This window comes from Chiloscyllium punctatum, chromosome 1, assembly GCF_047496795.1.
Source record: "Chiloscyllium punctatum isolate Juve2018m chromosome 1, sChiPun1.3, whole genome shotgun sequence".
Taxonomy (NCBI): Eukaryota; Metazoa; Chordata; class Chondrichthyes; order Orectolobiformes; family Hemiscylliidae; genus Chiloscyllium; species Chiloscyllium punctatum.
The window spans coordinates 127,714,261-127,735,435 of record NC_092739.1 but is presented as its reverse complement, the minus strand read 5'-3'; the positions used below and the strand labels follow the sequence as shown (position 1 = coordinate 127,735,435).

General features: G+C 39.7%; 1 protein-coding gene across 5 annotated transcripts in view; it reads left to right on the top strand.

The window, feature by feature from the left end:
* The window catches only part of wdr7 (WD repeat domain 7), a 657,873-nt gene that overhangs the window by 323,868 nt on the left and 312,830 nt on the right, over positions 1–21,175 (top strand). The window lies entirely within an intron of this gene.

Below are 21,175 nucleotides of genomic sequence, written 5' to 3'. Positions count from 1 at the left end.
TTAGAGAATGAAGCTGGGGAAATTGAGAGAACAAAGAAACGGCAGAGGAATGGATAAATACTTACCATTAAGCTTCATGGTAGAAAGTGTTAATAGCATTCCAAAAATGGTAAATAATCTAGAGGAGTTACTCTCAGCGTAAGGGCTTGGTCAGTCAGCATGGAGATGAGAGGAATTTCTTCTTTCAAAAAGTAATCAACAAGGCCTGAGACAGTTTTAAGTGGCTGGGGAGTCAACTATTGTGGGGGGAAAAGGCAGGAAAATTGACTTGAGGATGACCAGATCTCATTGATTGAATTTGCAAACTTGATAGATTGAATAGCCTATTTTTTCTCCAATGTCTTGGTTTTATAGTTGGACAGGACAGGGTACCAAGTATAACTGAATGCAAAGTGTTCAGGAAACATTGGGGGAAAAAAGAAATATTGATTAAGGTGAGTATTACAGTGATGAAGAAAGATTCCTGGAGGAATCAACGGTAAAATTCTGTCTGGCAGAAAGCAAAGCATGGGGATGAAAGGCCCTTCTTAGGAAGGCAGCCAGTGACAAGTGGTGTTCCATAAGGCTCTGTATCGGGAGCACAACTTTTCACTTTATGAATTAACAATCTATTTGAAGGAACTGAGGGCATTCTGGCTAAGTTTGCAGACAACAAAAGATAGGTAGAGAGACAGGTAGCGATAAGGAGGTGGGAGGCTCAGAAGGATTTGGACTGATTAAGAGAGTGGGCAAAGAAGTGGTAGATGGAGTTCAATATGGTCATGCACTTTGGTCGGAAGAATAGAAACATGGACTATTTTCTAAATGCGGAGAAAATTCAGAAGTCTGAAGTGCAAAGAGACTTGGGAGTTCTAGTCCAGGATTCTCCTAGGCATGGTGGCTCAGTGGTTAGCACTGCTGCCACACAACACCAGGGACCCAGGGACTGTCTGTGTGGAGTTTGCACATCCTTCTCGTGTCTGCGTGGGTTTCCTCCAGGTGCTCCAGTTTCCTCCCACGATCCAAAGATGTGCAGGTCAGGTGCATTGGTCATGCTAAATTGCCCATAGTGTAAGGTACATTAGTCATGGGTAACTGTAGGGGAATGGTTCTGAGTGGGTTTCTCTTCGAAGGGTCGGCGTGGACTTGGTAGGCCAAAGGGCCTGTTTCCACACTGTTGGAAATCTAATCTAAACTTGCCGGTTGAGTGAGAATTAGGAAGGCAAATGCAATGATGGCATTTATTTTGAGACAACTTGAATATAAAAGCTGGCATGTACTTTTGAGGCTCTATAAGGCTCTGGTCAGACCACATTTGGAATATTGTGCACAGTTTTGGGCTCCATATCTCAGGAAGAGTGTACTGGCCCTGAATGCATATTCAGAGGATGTTCACAAGAATATTCCCAGGACTGAGAAGCTTAACATACGAGGAATGTTTGAGGACTCTGGGTCTATACTCAGTGGAGTTTAGAAGGAGGGAGGGGTATCTAATTAAAACATATAGAATACTGGATAACCTGGACAGAATAGATATTGGGAAGATATTTCTGTTGGTAGGAGAGAATAAGACCAAGGACATAACCTTAGAGTAATGGAGGTAAGGAGAAACTTCTTAAGCCAAGGAGTGATGAGTCTATGGAATTCATTGCCAGAGAAGGCTGTGGAGGCTAGGTCATTGAGTATATTTAAGACTGAGATTGATAGGTTCTTGAGTATCAAGGGTTATGGGGTGAAAGCCGGAGAATGGGATTGAGAAACTTATCGGCTATGATTGAATGGCGGAGCAGACTCAATGGGCTGAATAGCCTAATTTCTGCTGCTGTGTCTTATAGTTTAAAATTCATTTGGATGGAGATACAAAATAAAACTGATGATATAATCCTACTACTGTGACTACAATTTTACTTGTTCCCTCCTCAAAGCTTGCATTCCCACTTAATTTCATATCATCAGTACACTTAGATAAATTGTCTTTTTGTCTAATCTGTTATTATAAATGATTATTATGTAAACAGTATTATGAATATAAAATTATATGTAAGTAAATAGCTGAGGCTGCAGCACTCCATGAGTTATAGCTTGCCAAAAATTGATAATCCCATTCATTTCTACCAGTTAACCAATCCAGTCCTTGCTGATATTTCATCCCAACTCCATGAACGTTTTCTTTGTATATCCACTTCTCCTTGTGGCACCTTATCAAATTCCTTTTCGAAATCCAAGTACAGGTAGATCTCCTATAGCATGTGTTTCTACAACACAAATTTCCTATAACACGATTGCCGAATTTAGACTGATATTTATAGAACACAAACTTTCCTTACTTGTATTGACTATAACACGATTCTGGCCCCATTAGTTTAAATGGTGCTGGTATTCCACGATTTTAATAAAAAGCGAGATCACACGGTAACTGAACGACGGTGTTGTAAGGGAACTACATGTATTCCATATCTACTGGTTACTGTTATCTCGACTGGAATAATAATAGTGCAAACGGAAAAAAATTTAAAGAATTTTTGAGGAATGGATCTGATTCTGGCAGATGTGTCAAGTATGAGTGGAGGGAACATTTTAAAATATTGATTCTAGGATCATACAATTTAGATTAATTATGGAAAAGGACAAAGAGTAGTATAGAGTCAAAAGTCAATTGGAGGAGCATCAATTCCACGGTCTGAAGGTGGATAAATCACCTAAACCAGGTAGACCACCCCAGGATTCTGAAGGATATAGCTGAGGCGATTGTAGAGGCATTGGTTATGATCCTTCAGGAATCACTGAAATCAGAGAAGGTCCCAGAGGACTGGAAAATGGCTCATGTAGCACTCCTGTTTAAGAGGGGAGGGAGGTAGAAGGCAGGAAACTGTCGTCTGATTTGCCTGTTATTGGTTATTGGTAAAATTTTAGAGCCCATTATTAGGAATGTGATTGCAGAATACTTGAAAAGTGTGCATGATAAAGTAGGGCTGAGTCAGTTCAGCTTTGTCAAGAGGAGGTTAAGCCTGACAAATCCATTTGAATTCTTTGAAGAGGTAATGAGCAAGTTAGACAAAGGAAAGCCAGACATGGTCTTTTTGGATTTCCAGAAGGTCTTTGACAAGCTTCCACACTAACAGCACAGGAATTTGTTAGAAGTCAATTGTATTTCAGCAACCTGATTGTACTTATGATGATGGAACAAAAGGAGCTCATCAGACTCCTGTAATTGATGTGCCTATAGAGTTTCAAAATGTATTTGATAAAGTGCTACATAATAAGCTTGCTAGCATAGTTTAAAACCATAAAATAAACAGGACTGTGGCGGCATGGAAAAGAATTGGCTGAGTGACAAGATACAAAGTAGAAGTGAACAGTTGTTTCTTCGAAGATAGAAATTAGCGTTTCCAAGAGGTTGGTACTTGGATCACTGTTACTCTTATATTAATGCATTAGACTTAAGGTATGGGGAAAAATTTCAAAATTTTGGGCAGCACAGGAAGAAAATGTTATGAAGGAGATAGTGATTGACTTCAGGAGGAAATATGCTGGTGGTGTGGGCAGAGTCTTGTCAGGCTAAATTTAATGTAGAGACACATGAATTGATTTAGTTCGATTAGAAGAATAATGAGAGGCAATAAAAATTAAAGTTTAATTAAAGGGAATACGTAAGAGAAAAACCTGGGGGTATGTGTGCATAGAACATTGATTTTGGCAGGGTGGGTTGAAACGTGCTTAGAAAGACGTATGGGATCTTGAACTTTTATTAATAAATATGCAGAATGCTCAAAGTTTGGTAGAAATGCATTAACAAGAAAGTTAAAATGATGCTTTTCTTAAATATTGGTGAGTTTCAACAGGAGTACTTTTCCCAATTCCGAACATGTTAGGGGTGGCATGGTGGCTCATTGGTTAGCACTGAGGGACCCGGATTCGATTTCAGCCTCAAACGACTGTCTGTGTGAAGTTTGTACATTCTCCCTGTGTCTGCATGGGTTTCCTCCCACAATCCAAAGATGTGCTGGTCAGGTGAATTGGCCATGCTAGATTGCCCATAATGTTAGATGCATTAGTCAGAGGGAAATGGGTCTGGGTGGGCTATTCTTTGGAGGGTCGGTATAGACTTGTTGGGCCAAATGGCCTGTTTCCATACTGTAGGGAATCAAATCTAAACTAATCAAATGTGTTCTAACGTAAATGTTAGAATATCACAAACAATATAGAGAATTTGCAGGAAAGATTTGTGAGAATGGTACCAGGTCTGCTTATATGGAAGAATAAAGAAGCAATGGGACAGAAGGTTGAGTTGCTTAAAAGCATAGGGAACCTGGATGGAATGAAACTGTAGCTAATGTAAACTAATTTAAGTTAATAAAAACCTATATTGGAGAAACTCAGCAATTCTGGCCGAAGAGAGAAACACAGATAATATTTCAGGTCCAATATGACACTTCTTCAGAAGATCTAAGGTGACTGACAAAATATTCAAAAGTGACCCTAGGTAGGGCAAGTTTATGCTCTAGAATACATACCTGAAATAGTGATGGAGCTTTGAGGTTTTCAGAAGATAAAACATCGCAAGCTTACAAAATTGTATCATTTCATCCTGTAGAGGATGTTGGATGAACAGCATGACAAATCAGGTACATTGGAGGGAATTTAGAGTGAAAGTTGTTAGAAACAGCTTTTTATGAGCATACATGTGGAATTTTCATTGTATTTTGGGGTGATGTTGCTGACAGCAATATATATTTGAGAAACAGGAGGGCGCCGAAAGGATAAAACCACAGGCTACTCCAGAGCCAATTTGCAAGAGTCAGAGTTCTTAAATGGGCAAATTCTATTGATCAAGTTTCCTATATAGAGTCACACAATCAGCAAGTTTGCTATATAGCCAGGCAATTTATTTTCTTGAGGTTGGAATTGTGGCATGATATCTCTTTTTAACTTTCAATAGTGTAGCAAGGGTCTTTACTTCTAGCTGATTAGGGAGTCCAGAATTCAGTCTAAGCACCTCATGTCAGTTTCATTGAACTTAAAACATATTAACAGATAGACTAAGTTACAGTGATTATTTTACACAGTATTACATCAAATATAGAACACAAGAAAGAGGCCATTAAGATCAACAAGTTTAGGACGATGATGGTCAACTTGAACTTTTCCCATCCTTCTTCAACCAACTCAATCAATATGTCCCTTTAATTCATTTTATTTTGCCTAGCTTTCCTTCACATGCATCTGCTATAATTGTTTCAAAAGCATGGGGTTCCACATTCTCAATACCCTTTAAGAAAATCCTTCTGAATTCCCAAGTTGATGTTCTATCGATGATCTCTGGATTTAGTGATCCCGACAGGATCTTTATGTATGTCTACTCTCAGGAGTTGAAGATTTGTAAGAGCAAAGTTTGAGTAGTTTCTGAACATTTGCCGATGCTTGAATTGAAATTACTGTGTTAAATTATTTTCCAGCCACCTATGTAAACATGTGCATGCATAAGGTACTATTACTATGTTGTCAATTGTATGGCATAGGCAGATTCATTGCTTCATCAAAGCTTGTTGGTTATTTGTTTAAATAAAGAAAATCAATAGCCTGCAGAAACATTGAAGAAGTCATCTAAGCAGTTAAATGGAAAGAATAATTGAAATTGTGAATGAGTAATCTAATTCTATGCATTGTTAGTTTCATGTTATGCATTGTTCATGAAATTAAAAAAGAAAGAAAATTGCATCTTTCAGATGTTCAGGACATCCCAAATAGTTTCACAACTAACTTGCAAAGTACAGTCACAGTTACCGAGGCAGCTCCCGCAGCCAATTTGAACATGACGATAAGATACATGACCAGCTTATGATGATTGCCATGTCTAAAAGTGTGAAGAGAGCTTGCATGCACTTGGCATCTCTACCTGTTAGTGTAGTGTGATTTTTATATATTTCCATATCATTTATTTTGGATATTTCAATTTTGAGCTAGTGGCATGTGGGTTTTATGTGTGTTTAATAGCTAACTTGTGCATGTTTATCCATCACCACAACCACAGAATCTAGTCTGGAGTAGTCTATAGGCCCCCTAAAAGTATCTATGTGGTATGACAGGGAATAAATCAGAAGATAATCATATAAAATAAAAACGGACGTACCTTGATCTTAGGTGACAAAATCTTTGTGTAGATTGACAGAGGTAGAATTTATAGTGTGTGCTCAGGACAGTTTCCCAAAATAATCCATCCAGGGATCAAGGTATTTTGGATCTGATGACGTGTCATGACTCAGGTTTAATAGATGATCTCAAAATAAAAAAAAGAAATCCTCATGGTAACAGAAACCAACACACAATATAATTTAATATTCAGTTTGAAAGAGTGAAGTTTGAGTTAGAAACAACTGTGCTAATCTTAAATGAAGGTAATGACAAAGGAATGAGAGCAGAGAGCAGCTTTTTGTTACAGTTGGTAATTTGCAGAACTCTAGGCTAAAGCTGGAGGCTTGCTCTTGAGGAAGAGAGGTAGTTTAGGACTGTTAAGAAGGAGGTTACTGTATGGTTAAACCATCAGAGTTATTTGAAGCTGAGAAAGTCTAATCTCAGTTATACGAAGGCTTAAGGAAGAGGCGATCAAATTCTCAAGATAGGGCATTGGAATGACCATTAAACTGAACATTATAGATGTGAAAAGAATGTAACTCTCGTGTAAGTACTGCAAAGGAGTGCTTTTGAGGTTAATGGGGTTCGACTTCACTGTGTATTGTAAAATGTTTAAATCTGTGTTTTCTGTTAATATTTTAGTTTATTCAATTTTAACATCTTTTATTTAAACTTCTGTTTTATATAATAACAAGCTTGCATGTTGGCGTTTCAGTGAAAGGCTACCTTATTAAACCAAAAATAGACAACAAAATTTGATCTATCAAGCCAGATTTCTGATCTAGGCAGGTCTGATCTGACCTGCCCAGTAATAACATCAGCTGGGATAAACACCTAATTCAGGTGTTTAAATTGGCAAAATTTGATGAGGTAGGTATGTAGGTCAGAACTGTTTCCCCTGGTGGAGAATTCCAGAACAAAAAATAGCCTTAAAATTAGAGCTGAGTCATTTAAAAGTATGTCAGAAATAATTTCTTTACATAAAAAGGTCTTGGTGTCATGTCCAGTTTGATACATAATACATCTGACAATGTAGCACATGCTTGCATCTCCTCAACCAAGCACTGATAGAGGTTAGATTGCGAGATCCAAGTCAAGCTGTCAATTAAGATTGTTCCAGCAATAATCAATATAAAAACTTACTGTTGTGTCTGTTTGTCGTGATGTTACATACAAATAGTGACTGTGAAAATTGGCAGCACAGTATGATTGGATAGAAATGCATATTGGCTGTAAGCTGGAAGTATGCCATTTACCGTATTGGTAGAACACAAAAAAAATTACTTTGCGTTATATGTCTGAAACAGATTATATATTCAGTGAAGAAACTAAATGCTTATTTGAGATCTATACTGAAAGTTTGTTGTTGTCAAAGACAGCCACTGTCAGGCCACATGTTATTCCTAATAAAGGAAGTTTTTGAAGTATACTTTATGAACTACATTAACTACCAGATCATGCATTAAAAGAATGTGGGTCACCACTTCTCTCTATATAGCCATCAATTTTTTAGTTTGTTTCCAAACAACATGCACCTTTCCATTTCACCACCCTATCTATCTCCCTACACCGTTAGATGCTGGATGAGAAATTGGACTTTAAAGATGAAGAGAAGCGAATTCAACAGTGACTTTCGAATGAAAATTGGATAAATACTTGAAAATGAGAAATTTGCAGGGCAATGGAGAACAAGCAGAGGACTGGGTCTAATTGGATAACACATTCAAAGATCTGGCACATAAGTGTTAAGCCAAAGGTGCTGTATTAATTCTACTGTAATTCATGGCTGAGTAAAGAAACGTCTTAATCTCCCTATGGATATAGCTTGCAAAAATATACAAAACTAACTAAAACTCTTAACGTATTATTTAGGCTTCAGGAATACAGGACAATTTTGGATCTGCTCAAAAAATGCAATGCAATAAGAAATTATTTTATATTTGGTAAATGAAAGCTGAAAACCCCTTCTTAGATTATTTGAAAATTTTATATTCTATTTTCATAATTATGCCACGTCAGTTTCATGTCCATACACTGTCAATGGTCACAACTTTTCAAAATGCTTTTCTGTCAATGCTTAATCCTGTTAATTGTCATTAGGTATTGAAAATGAAAGAGTTTTGCACAGGTTATGTCCTTGGATTCTCTAGATCTGTAATTATACAACAGATTATTTTTAAAAAACTATTTGTTTTATGATCTTCCTGTTATTTATGTGAAAGATTATGAAAGATTAGCCTAGAGTGGAACTTAACCAACCATTCAGTTGCACTTTTGATAAATAGATTAGCTAAGATTCAATAGACTTATCACAACACATGATGGCTGTTCAGGGCAATTAAACTGTCTTTTTTCATGTCTGTGTGTGTGCACGCGCCCTTTCACAACCTTCAACTTGATTCTCAGTGATTCAAAATTAACTTAAAAGTGTTGTTTGCTGACAGCTTAAAGCTTAATTGACTGAAAGCCAAATAGACTGAGTTCTATATTCAGCAGTAAGGCTATTGATAAGCCATGTGCAAATTGTGTGGGTTGAATGAACAGCAGTTCCCACTCCTTTTCTAGTATTCAGTGCACATCACATTGTGGCTGTGCAGTCAAAATTGCTTTGTTGAGCCTTTTATCACATGAAGTTAACTCTCTGGAGTCCCCAAGTAGTGATTCTGTACTGAGCTGCTGAGTATTTTAAGCTCTGTCCATTTCTGATAATGGATTAACAAATCTAATTGTAGACCATTTGACAAAAATCCTTTCTATTTTGTTACTTGTGCTGTAAGTATTAAGTTGTTTAGTGAAAATCCTTTTCATTTCATTACATATGCTAAGTAATTTGTAAATTTACAAGGAAATCTTTTCATTCTGGGAAACAGGGGTATTAAGTAAATGTTGCCTTTAACCAAGGTATGTACAACTCCAATGTTCAAATATTTTGTATAGTTTTCATACATAAATATTTCTTAGACACACTACATTTGAGTAATTTTCCATTAAATGAACTGAAATTGAATTACTGTTAGTGCGCATAACATTTTCAAATGAGGGGAAAGGAAACTCTGAAAATTCCTGGAGTACTTGATCTGTTGCAGCATAATGAAGCTGGTTGTGAATTGCATACATTTTGAAACTGAACTATGAGCTTGTTTCCAATATTACAATCTAAGTCTAGAAAATGAAACAAATTTACATTATTATTTATAATTTAAGACTAATTACAGCATGGCTTATTGCTAGGTAATTCATATAAAGCATGCAGAAATATAATTTTAAAAGCCAAGAATCAATATTATTGCAGCTGCTTAGGATTTAAGCATTAAAATGCTGTGCGAGGTTCTGTGACACAGCAAGTTTTATTTGCACCTACAATTCATCAAAATTTTAATATTTGAATCATGTTTAAATACAATTATTTCATTTTGAATAAAGTAATGAACAGCAATTTTTCAGGTTTGAAGTGGAAAATACTGGTGACTAGTTAAAATATTGATCTGAATGCTCTGTGGGAATTTAGCTCCAAGAGAGCAGTAAGGTTTTAAAATATTAACCACTACCATCTTGTTTGATTTATCCTGCAGTATTAAAGATGAGACATCAAGTTGTTTAAATTACTTTGTGAACATATAATAGGTATACTGTCTCTTGATTGAGACATAATTTATATTTCAGATCTCAATGTAACATTTAAATAGTTATATTGATGCTGATTAGCTTGTATTCCTATTTGTTATGGGGCATTGGCATCAGTTTTGGAACCGGGGGGATCTGTACTGTTGGGACGGTCTCCACCTGAACCGATCAGGTACGAATGTTCTAGCGAAGAGGATAAATAGGGTGGTCAGTAGGACTTTAAACTTCTGAGTTGAGGGGAAGGGGAAGTGAAAGCGACAGGGAGTATGGAGTTAAATGGAAAGATAAGCGGCAGGATAGCATACGTGCAGGCAGATTTAAACTTGAGACAGACTGGGAATGCAGCAAAAAGGAAGGATAACTTAGGACATCTTATGACTTCCAATATCTGTAATGATAAGAAAGTTAGCATTAAGGCACTGTACCTGAATGCTTGTAGCATTCGTAACAAAGCAGATGAACTAATGGCACAGATCATCCTGAATGATTATGATGTGGTAGGCATCAGAGACATGGTTACAGGGGGGTCAGGACTGGCAGTTAAACATCCAAGGGTTTTCAACTTATCGAAAAGACAGGGAGGTGGGCAGAGGGGGCGGGGTTGCCTTGTTAGTTAAGAACAAAATTAAATCTATGGCACTGAATGACATCGCGTCAGATGATGTGGAGTCTGTGTGGGTGGAATTGAGGAACCACAAAGGCAAAAAAACCAAAGTGGGAGTTATGTACAGACCTTCTAACAGTGGTCAGGACCAGGGGCGCAAAATGTACCGGGAAATAAAGAAGGCATGTCAGAAAGGCAAGGTCACGGTGATCATGGGAGACTTCAATATGCAGGTGGACTGGGTAAATAATGTTGCCAGTGGATCCAAAGAAAGGGAATTCATGGAATGATTACAGGATGGCTTTTTGGAACAGCTTGTCACGGAGCCCACAAAGGAGCAGGCTATTCTGGACCTAGTGCTATGTAATGAACCAGACTTTATAAAAGATCTTAAAGTAAGGGAACCCTTAGGAAGCAGCGACCATAATATGGTAGAGTTCAGTCTGGAGTTTGAAAGAGAGAAGGCAAAATCGGATGTAATGGTGTTACAGTTAAATAAAGGTAATAAAGGTAAATGAGGGCATGAGAGCGGAACTGACAAAAATAGACTGGAAGCAGAGACTTGCGGGGAAAAAAGTAGAGCAAAAATGGCAGGAGTTTGTGGGTATAATTAAGGACACTGTACAGAGGTTCATCCCCAAGAAAAGAAAGATTATCCAGGGAGGGATTAGACAGCCATGGCTGACAAAGGAAGTCAGGAAATGTATTAAAGAAAAAGAGAGATCCTATAAAGTGGCCAAGAGCAGTGGGAAATCAGAAGATTGGGAAGGCTACAAAAACAAACAGAGGATAACAAAGAGAGAAATACGGAAGAAGAGGATCAAATATGAACGTAGGCTAGCCAGTAATATTAGAAATGATAGTAAAAGTTTCTTTCAACACATAGGAAACAAACGACAGGCAAGAGTAGACATTGGGCCACTTCAAACTGATGCTGGAAGCCGAGTGATGGGAGATAAGGAAATAGCAGGAGAACTTAATAAGTACTTTGCATCAGTCTTCACAGTAGAAGACATGAGTAATATCCCAACAATTAAAGGGAGTCAGGGGGCTGAGTTGAGTATGGTTGCCATTACAAAAGAGAAAGTGCTACAAAAGCTAAAAGGCCTTAAAATTGATAAATCTCCTGGCCCTGATGAGCTACATCCTAGAGTTCTGAGGGAGGTGGCTGAGGAAATAGCGGAGGCATTGGTTGAGACCTTTCAAAAGTCACTGGAATCAGGGAAAGTCCCGGATGATTGGAAGATCGCTGTTGTAACCCCTTTGTTTAAGAAAGGATCAAGGCAAAAATGGAAAATTATAGGCCAATTAGCCTAACATCGGTTGTTGGTAAAATTCTAGAATCCATCATTAAGGATGAGGTTTCTAAATTCTTGGAAGAGCAGGGTCGGATTAGAACAAGTCAGCATGGATTTAGTAAGGGGAGGTCATGCCTGACAAACCTGTTGGAGTTCTTTGAAGAGGTGACAAGTAGGTTAGACCAGGGAAACCCAGTGGATGTTATCTACCTAGACTTCCAAAAGGCCTTTGATAAGGTGCCACATAGGAGGCTGCTGAGCAAGGTGAGGGCCCATGGTGTTCGAGGTGAGCTACTGGGATGGATTGAGGATTGGTTGTCTGACAGAAGGCAGAGAGTTGGGATAAAAGGTTCTTTTTTGGAATGGCAGCCGGTGACAAGCGGTGTCCCGCAGGGTTCAGTGTTGGGGCTGCAGCTGTTCACATTATATATTAATGATCTGGATGAAGGGACTGGGGGCATTCTAGCGAAGTTTGCCGATGATACAAAGTTAGTTGGACAGGCGGGTAGTACTGAGGAAGTGGGGAGGCTGCAGAAGGATCTAGACAGTTTGGGAGAGTGGTCCAGGAAATGGCTGATGGAATTCAATGTGAGCAAATGCGAGGTCTTGCACTTTGGAAAAAAGAATACAAGCACAGACTACTTTCTCAATGGTGAGAAAATTCGTAAAGGCAAAGTACAGAGGGATCTGGGAGTGCTAATTGAGGATTCTCTAAAGGTAAACATGCAGGTTGAGTCTGTGATTAAGAAAGCGAATGCAATGTTGTCAATTATCTCAGGAGGATTGGAATATAAAAGCACTGTTGTGCTACTGAGACTTTATAAAGCTCTGGTTAGGCCCCATTTGGAGTACTCTTTCCAGTTTTGGTCCCCACACCTCAGGAAGGACATACTGGCACTGGAGCGTGTCCAGCGGAGATTCACACGGATGATCCCTGGAATGGTAGGTCTAGCATATGAGGAACGGCTGAGGATCCTGGGATTGTATTCATTGGAGTTTAGAAGATTAAGGGGAGATCTAATAGAAACTTACAAGATAATACATGGCTTGGAGATGGTGGACACTAGGAAATTGTTTCCGTTAGATGAGGAGACTAGGACCCGTGGATACAGCCTTAGAATTAGAGAGGGTAAATTCAGAACAGAAATGCGGAGACATTTCTTCAGCCAGAGAGTGGTGGGCCTGTGGAATTCATTGCCACGGAGTGCAGTGGAGGCTGGGACGCTAAATGTCTTCAAGGCAGAAATTGGTAAATTCTTGATGTCACAAGGAATTAAGAGCTACGGGGAGAATGCGGGTAAGTGGAGTTGAAATGCCCAGCAGCCATGATTGAATGGCGGAGTGGACTCGATGGGCCGAATGGCCTTAGTTCCACTCCTATGTCTTATGGTCTTAAGCTATGACTTAACCAAAAATCATATCTGAAATCATGCATCAAACATACAAACCTATCAAATGCAGTTGCTCTCAATACTAAAATGTAATTTGATGAAATTGAGGATGGGTTTTGTTCTCATGTCACCTATTATGTTTTGTATTATCTCAAGGTGTAAACCATACATTTCAAATACATATGTAAGTGAATGCTTTCAAGCTGTTTCTACATAATTACTGAGTTATTCCCTGTTTTCTGATTTCACTCATTGTTAAATTTTAAGTTGGGTATATCTGATTTGCTTTACTGGATTATTTACTGTAGCAACAATGCCCAACCTCTGATCTTTGAGAAAGCTGTCCACAAAGAACCAGTGTTTTTGTGTCACGCACTTCCCCTTTCTCAACAGTATTTAATGTGGGCATCAAATCAATGCTTGCATAGCAAATTTGCTAGAAAGCAGCCATTCACATTGAATGGGAATAGAAAAAAATCAGGAAGTTAGGAAAACAAATCCTCTTGCATTCTTAGATAGGAAAATAAATCATTTTAGTGATGGAGAAATGTTACATTCCAAAAATATAACATTAGCTTTCTAGGGCCTGTGAGGGTATTTCTCAGTAAAATTAATACGCCTTTTGAAAACCCAATTAGCATTCAACAAGGCTTAGTGTTTTCATGCATCTTTCAAAATCAACCGTGCAAAAGTTGAAGATTTTATCAATTTGCTGGTTGCTTAGAAGTTGCAGTCTGGGAGAACTCCACACACTGGAAGAAGGTAGAATCTGTGAGATCAGCTTCTGAACTTTTTCATTATTGTGCTCGTCTGGACTTACAAAGTTGTTTTGATTTTTGTTAGACTAATGACTGCAAGTGCTTACAGTTTTGCCATAATTACCACCACAGAATCTGAGCCGGTAGTTTTCAGCTCTCCCATCCACCCTCACACCAAAGGAATTGGTAAGGAACATACGAATAGGCCATTCAGACCATCAAGCTTGCCCCATTTCAATACAGTTATGGCTGATCAAAGACCTAAGTTCATTTTTGCTCAGCCTGTCCCCTTAACGTTGTTTGCCACTGGTATCAGAAATTCATCAATCTCCACCTTAATCATTTCGAAGGAGTGAGCCTCGACAGCCTAATGTGTTAGAGAATTGCAAAGGCTTTATGACCCTCTGAAAAAAATAATTTTCCCCCTTGTAAGTTATTTGTCTAATCTTAATTCATTTACTTACCTCCAGTTATAGTAATTTATCATAAATGTTTGCAGTCGGCACAATTCATCATTATGGATTTGACTAAAAACTTCATCTGTGATTTCGTTTCAAGATTAGTATGAATGCAGTAACTGATATCTTATATAGCTGCAGAATACACTGATCCTGAACACCCTGTCATCTTCAAAACTTAATGAATATTTACAAAGCTTGTCATGGATAGTTTATTTTTTATTTGTTTTTTTGAAAAGTTTGTATGAATAAGTTGACTGGAGAAAATACGTTTGGACCTAGACTGTTTTACTTTATTCATACAAATGATTTGGATGTGAACATAGAAGATATGGTTGGTAAGTTTGTAGATGATACCAAATTGGTGGTGTATTGGACAACGAAGACGGTTACCTTAGTAAAACAGGACCTTGATCAGATGGGCCAAGGAGTGGCAGGTGGGCTGTAATTCAAATAAATGTGAGGTGCTGCATTTTAGAAAGGCAAAACAGGGCAGGACTTATACACTTACTGGTAAGGTCCTGGGCAGTGTTGCTGAACAAAGAGATATTGAAATGCAAGTTCGTAGTTTGTTGAAAGTGGAGTCACAGGTAAACAGGATAGTGAGAAAGCCATTTGGAATGCTTGCCTTTATTGGAAAGAGCATTGTGTTAGAGTTGGGAGGTCATGTTGCCGCTGTACAGGACATTGGTTAGGCCCCTTTGGAAATACTGCATGCAATTTAGGTCTCCCTGCTATAAGAAGGATGTTGAAAGGGTTCAGAGAAGATTTACAAGAATGTTGTCAGAGTTGGAGGATTTGAGCTGTAGGAAAGGCTGAATGGGCTGAGGCTTTTTTCCTGGAGCGAGGCTGAGGGGTGTCTTTATAAAGGTTTATAGAATCATGAAGGGCATAGATAAGGTGAATAGGCAAGGTCTTTTTCCCAGGGTAGGGGAGTCCAAAACTAGAGGGCCCAAGTTTAAGGTGAGAGGGGTAAAATTTAAAAAAAAAGGAACTGAGGGGCAACCTTTTCACTCAGAGGGTGGTATGTGTATGGAAAGAGCTGCCAGAGGACATGGTGGAGGTGGGTTCAGTTACAACATTTGGAAGGCCTCTCTGTGGGCACATGAATAGGAAAGGTTCAGAGGAATGTGGGCCAAATGCTGGCAAATGGGACTTGTTTAGTTTAGGATATCTGGTCGGCATGGACAAGTTGGACCAAATGGTCTGTTTCATGCTGTATAACTCTATGACTTTATGACTCAAATTTTGAATAGCCACTTCCTTAACTTCAAAATGCTTTAATTTCTCCATACTTGCATTCATCAAACCATTGTTTAGTATTGAAAATTTTTATTATTAATTCCTGCCTTGGGAGCTTTCTGAACAGCAGTGCAGACTTAATAAAGTTAATCTGGCTTTGGGAATGCACAGCTGACCCGAGGGGAAGACAATGCTGTTACATAGCACTTTTACTCATGGACAAGAGAGCAGCTTTTGTGTGATATTGTCATGACTTATCTGTACATTGAGTAGCTAAGTATGTTTGTATTTAACCCCCCTCCCCCCCGATAAAACCTGGTAACATGACATATATGATTTCAAGGATGGATTTCCCCTCTTGTGAAGATTCTGAGATTGCCTTCCTCAATTATCTTCATCTGTTTCATAATATCCAGACTGTGTTTTCAGGTCATTTGTCTGTGTAGAAATGTATTGCTTTATCTAAGCATCTCTGTATTAATGAGTATTGTCTCTAGATTTTTGACCTTTCTCTTCCCTTACTGTCTTTTCTGCAAAACAAAAGTCAATGAGAGAGAGGTAAGTATGCAAATGGGAAGCCAAATATATATTCTTATGTTCATGTGCAAACAATGTATTCTAACATTTTCTGAGATTTGATACATGCACCAAATTCTCACTTGGTTTAAGGTGGTCATTGCTCACAAAACTTTTATTTTCTTTCTGCTATTAAACACCTCCCTACTCATCCACCAAATGATTCTCATTGCATGGAACTGGGTCATCACGTCTGTCATTAGAAAATGGGTTATCCAGCCAAATCTATCTTTGCAGCTCAAGGACTATCTCCTGTAGATAGTTCTTGGAACAGTGCAGACTGGATTTGTGCATTGGAATGATACAAACTCCCAAACACAGCAGAATCATTGGAATTGCTTCGGAAATTCAAAATTGCAATGGACAAATCCCTTGCACCTGGAACACTTTGACAGATTCCATGAAAGTTGGAGAATTCAGAAGGGTCTGTTTCAGTTAACAGTTAGCCAAAAGATGTTAGAGGATTGAGGTGCTTGTGTAACTCCTGAATAACTATTAAACTGACCCACCAGCACTCCACTCCCCAACTCTTCACACCTCCCCAAACATCTGAGAACTACCCCATGCTCAGACAAGACCCTAACTCAGTGTGACATCTATCCCTGCTGCTGGCCTGCACTCTTTCCCCCCCCCCCCCCCCTCAACTTCCTGCCTACACCCCTCCCACCCCCAAATGAATCTAGCAATCGGAACTGACCTGACACACTGCCCTCCCACCATCGATCCTGAAACCAGATTCCTCCCCGATACATCTCCCAAGCTAGCCCAAGCATGTTGTCACTTCCCTGCCACTTTGTTTCCTCATTCACCTGCCATCCTAACCCTTTAAACAACTGCTGCCCTAATCCAACACTTTCCCTACATATTTACTGTTCACAGCAGCTATCAAAAGTGTCTGACTGTGCTGTTGAACATTTAAATTTCAAAACATGGCTAACTAAGTGCTGCAAAAGCAGGGCCCAGTTTGACATCTCCTGAATATACTGCACTGTATGAGAACTGAAAAATGTGTTGCTGGAAAAGCACATCAGGTCAGGCAGCATCCAAAGAGCAGGAGAATCGACTTTTCCGGCATAAGCCCTTCTTCAGGGATGAGGAGGGTGTGCCAAGCAGGCTTAGATAAAAGGTAGGGAGAAGGGACTTGGGGGAGGGGCATTGGAAACGCAATAGGTGGAAGGAGGTTAAGGTGAGGGTGATAGGCCGGAGAGGGGGATGGGGGTGGAGAGGTCAGGAAGAAGATTGCAAGTCAAGAAGGCGGTGCTGAGTTCGAGGGTTGGGACTGAGATAAGGTGGGGGGAGGGGAAATGAGGAAGCTGGAGAAATCTGCATTCATCCCTTGTGGTTGGAGGGTTCCAAGGCGGAAGATGAGGCGCTCTTCCTCCAGACATCGTGTTGCCATGGTCTGGCGATGGAGGAGGCCAAGGACCTGCATGTCCTTGGCGGAGTGGGAGGGGGAGTTGAAGTGGTGGGCTACGGGGTGGTTGGGTTGGTTGGTGCAGGTGTCCCAGAGGTGTTCTCTAAACGTTCCGCAAGTAGGCGGCCTGTCTCCCCAATATAGAGGAGGCCACATCGGGTGCAGCGGATACAATAGATGATGTGTGTGGAGGTGCAGGTGAATTTGTGGCGGATATGGAAGTGTCCCTTGGGGCCTCTGAGAGAAGTGAGGGGGGAGGTGTGGGCACTAGTTTTGCATTTCTTGCGGTTGCAGGGGAAGGTGCCGGGAGTGGAGGTTGGGTTGGTGGGGGGTGTGGACCTGACGAGGGAGTCACAGAGGGAGTGGTCTTTTTGGAACGCACCTAAAGTTAAAGTTAGTAAAGTTACAGTTGGTAAAGTAACATAGAAATATAAATTAAAGCATGGCAGGGCAAATTGGCAGAGTGGAAAGCCCATCCTGTGACATGTGGGCACTTCTTGCAATCTAGACAACCACATGTGCAGGAAGTGTCACCAGCCGTACAAGCTTGAGTTCCAGGTTTCAGAACTCGGGCAGCGGTGGAATCACTGAGGTACATCAGTACGGCAGAGAACTACATGGATAGCACATTCAGAGAGGTGATCACACTGAATGTTAGGGTCAAGCAGGCAGAGAGGAATTTGGTAAATACCAGTCTGTCCACGTGAAACAGGCAGGTAGTGTAAAAGTATCCAGAGCTTCCACTCATGAAGCATTTTTCTGTTCTGAATATTCGTGATGATGATGGTTCCTTGACAGAGTGCAGCAAGAGCCGAGCCCTGGCACAATGGGGACACAGATGTGCAGGAGGGAAGACTGAAGAGTGGCAGAACAATACTGATAGGCGATCCTTCAGTTCGGGTAACAGGCAGGTGCTTCTGCAGCTGTGTATGTGACTCCAGGATGGTTTACTGCCTCCCTAGTGCTAAGCTGAGGGATGTCACAGATGACCTTCCCCCAACAGGTCAATATGAGGTACTGTTAGTAAGTAAGATGACCCCAAAGTTGGTGGCATCATAAGGTTTAAGGTGATAGTGGAAAATAAGTAAGAATAATCAACCGTTAGAGAAATCTCTTCAATGAGCCAAGAATGAACGAGACTGGATAGACTGGAACCAGATGTTGGCAGGATAAAGAACTGAACAATGAGCTACCTTCAAAGAGGAGTTGGTACCTGTTCAGTCAATGTAGATTCCTTCCATTGGAAAATAGAGGACAAACGAATCAGAGCTCCCTGAATGAGAAAGGAAATAGGAATTAAGTAAAATGAGAAAAACGTATGTTTATAAGAGCTTTTTAGTGGTAAATATAATTGAGAGCCAAGCTGAATACAGATGTTCAGCACCATAATTAAAAAGCTGCAACTTGAAGCAAAGAGAGATTATGGAAAAAAAGATCCAGAGCTAAAATGAAGGGAAATCCCAAAGTCTTCTATCAGAAAATCAACAATAAAAGGAATATGGCTGATTAGGAACCAAAAAGGGGATTTACACAGTGAGGTAGTAAATGCATATTTTGCATTTGTCTTTACTTTCAAGGCAGATGCTGCCTCTGCCATTATGACAGAAGGAAACTCAGTCCCTCACCAGGTTTAAAATTGAAACGGCAAAGGTATTGAAACAGCTGTTTGTATTTAAATACTTGATGAACTTCAGAAGGCACAGAGGCCGGATGAGATGCTTCCAAGTGCATTGAAGGAAGTGAGAATGGAATTGCAGGTGACTGACAATTATCTTTGAATCTTGCCTGGATTCAAGAAGAGGGAGAGAATTGCAAACCTAATGCCCTTTTGCAATGATAGACCAGTCAGTTTAGCATCTAGACACATTATTCAGGATTGAATTAACAGTAACGTGGAAAAATGTGAATTGACTTGGAAGAATCAGCTTGAAATTATCAAGAGGAACATTGTTTAATTGACTTGCTGGAGTTTTTGTAAAGTTATAGAGAGGGCTGATAAGAGGAGGATGTTAATGAACCATGCATGGGAAATGGAGAGGGAGGTTAATGGATATGTTTCAGGCCAGAAGATGATTTGTTGTGGAGTTCTCAAAGGATCAGTATTGGGGTCTTTGCTTTCCCTGATTATATGTAAAAGTTCTGGATCTTGTGTCCAGGGAGCACTTTTAAAGTTAACATATGTGAAAGTAACAGTAGCAAATTGTAGAAACTTTACTATCCAGTCTCTAAATCTGGTGAGGGAGTGCAGTTAGTTTTGAGTCCAGTGACTCGGACACAATTCGAGCAAAGTGCTCTGTCATTGCTGGTGAACAGCAATGAGATGGATTTTCAAATGGTGAACACCTTCCTGACGTGCTGCAGCTACACACATTCAGATACATATTGAGTATTCTGTCACATTGACTTGACCTACATAAATGGAGGGATATTAAGGTGCCACGAGGTGATTCACTGGTCAGAAAATTCACAACTTCTGACTTGCTAATATATAAATAGTGTTTTCTTTAACTAAAAATGCCTAGCCTCCTCCTTTAACTTTTTTCTCACTTTTTCTTGAACACTACAATGATCAATATTCAACGCCCCACCTCTGCCCTTCTTTTTGTCAGTTTTATTTTTCATCAATAATGAGCCCCACGCATTGCTATTGGGGTCCCCAGCAGTACTTATGCTGTTGAAATTCAGGAAAACATCAAGGAGTGAGGGCTATGAGGAGCTGACACAGAAGAGAGTTAAGCAGGGCACCCCTAATAGAACTGAATGGCTTGCTCGGCCTTTTCAAGGGGCAGCTAAGAGTTATTCACTTTGCTTTGGGTCTGGAGTCATGTGTAGGCCAGACCCATTTTCTGAAGGACATCAGTGACCTCGATGGACAATAAATTGGCATGTTCAGAGGTGTTTTGACAAATGGAAAACATTGTCTATTATTATAATAACCATTTGAAAATCTATCTTATTATTTGATTGTGTTACAGGATTAATGCTGGTGTTAATATTTTCAAAAAACTTTACTTAATTATCTTATTGTTATCCTCAAGGCAGAAAATGCACTGAACAGCTGTAGTAAATTACATAGTTGATTTTTTATAATTGGGTCCAGTTTTGTTGAGACGTATTTGATGTAGATGTGCTGCATTGGTTTTATTCATGAGGATTATATTCATCGTGCATTAGCTTATATTGGCAGCAGCGGGATGGTTAAAGTTTTTGTTTTGCTCAATTCCCTCATCATATTCAAGTTCAAAGTTGCGAAATCATATTAGGACCTACATTTTCCATATAATTAGGCCTGATTGCACCTCTTTCTTCAGAACTGTGTGATAGATTTGAGCCATTTACAGTGGTACTTAATTCAGTTAACATTGGATGCTTCTTGTATCAACTGAAATCAGTTTAAGTGAACTTGACCCTTACCAGTATGATTAGGCTTTCCTGAAATGTGCTTCAATTTTTTTTTACGGAGGTAGATTAGATTACTGACAGTGTGGAAACAGGCCCTCCGGCCCAACAAGTCCACACCGCCCCGCCGAAGCGTAACCCACCCATACCCCTATATCTACATCTACATCTACCCCTTACCTAACACTATGGGCAATTTAGCATGGCCAATTCACCTAACCTGCACATCTTTGGACTGTGGGAGGAAACCGGAGCACCCGGAGGAAACCCACGCAGACACGGGGAGAACGTGCAAACTCC